A 1,077-nucleotide genomic window follows, 5' to 3' on the forward strand; every position below is an offset into this window, starting at 1 on the left:
TGTATACCCTAAGAGACAGCAGGTGATGACTCAGGTAAGTGTGTCCTCACCACCCATGTGAGAGACATGGATTGAATTTCAGGATCCCAGCGTTGGCCCGATCCAACCTCAGCTAATGCAGGCATTTGGGGAGTGATCAAGTAGAAGTGAGTCCTCTCTCTCTGTCTGTGTATGTCTACCTTTCCGTGTGTTTTTTCTCCTCTTCGTGTGTCTTTTCGCTCCATCCCTTTGTATTTCAAATAAGGATTTTTTTATTTTTATTTTTTTTGTGGCAGAACTGATGCTGCCATGCCAGAACAGGAGTTTGGGTCCACTTCCCCCACTCTTTGATCCCCTAAGATGTCAGCTTCAGTCCCTCAAGGCTATCTTCAGCCCAGCAGGTAAAAAAGGAGGAGGAGGAAGAGTTACCCCTAAACCAGCTGATCTCCTGCCCTGGCTGTGCTGCCTCCCACTTGGCAATGCAAGCGTGTAGAACCCAGTCCCAGGATGGGCAGCACTGCCAGTCACAGGTGCAGGCCTCCCAAGATTCCGTGAGTGAACAACAGGCAAGACAGTGGGAAGAGCTATGGAGGAGTCAAGAACAAGCCAGCGCCCAGCACTGAGACCCCAAACCACCTGTCCCCAGGGGTGGCCTGGCGGACAGCAGCTCCCTGAGAGCGTGAGAGGAAGAAATCCTGAGTGGTGTGGAAGTTGGGGATAGTCTGCGGAACTGGGGCTGAGAGCCAGACAGCCTGGATTTCGACACGACTGTCACAAAAGCGGTCATGTTAATGGTTAATGGTCAGCTCTTACCTGTCTTTGACCTTCTTGTTCCACCAGCATTTGATTTGTAACACGAGAGAGTGGGATAAGGTATACGCCCCCACCCCACGTCTTGGATCAGTGTGTCAAGTACCAGCTAATATGATTACAAATTCCTTTTAATTTTAAAAGTAAGTACACAATCTAAGGGTAAATTGGTTTCTTTTTTTTTAAAGATTTTATTTATTTGTTTATTTGAGAGGCAGAGTGACAGAGAGAGGGAGAGACAGAGAGAAAGGTCTTCCATCCGCTGGTTCACTCCCTAAATGGCCACAA

The 1,077-nt window shown here is 48.3% G+C and overlaps 1 pseudogene; it reads left to right on the plus strand.

The window, feature by feature from the left end:
- Nucleotides 1-339: 339 nt before the first annotated feature.
- LOC108177046 (cytochrome c oxidase assembly factor 4 homolog, mitochondrial-like) lies at nucleotides 340-602 on the plus strand (annotated as a pseudogene).
- The last annotated feature ends 475 nt before the right edge of the window (nucleotides 603-1,077 follow it).

The sequence above is a fragment of the Oryctolagus cuniculus genome, chromosome 9 (assembly GCF_964237555.1).
Source record: "Oryctolagus cuniculus chromosome 9, mOryCun1.1, whole genome shotgun sequence".
Taxonomy (NCBI): domain Eukaryota; kingdom Metazoa; phylum Chordata; class Mammalia; order Lagomorpha; family Leporidae; genus Oryctolagus; species Oryctolagus cuniculus.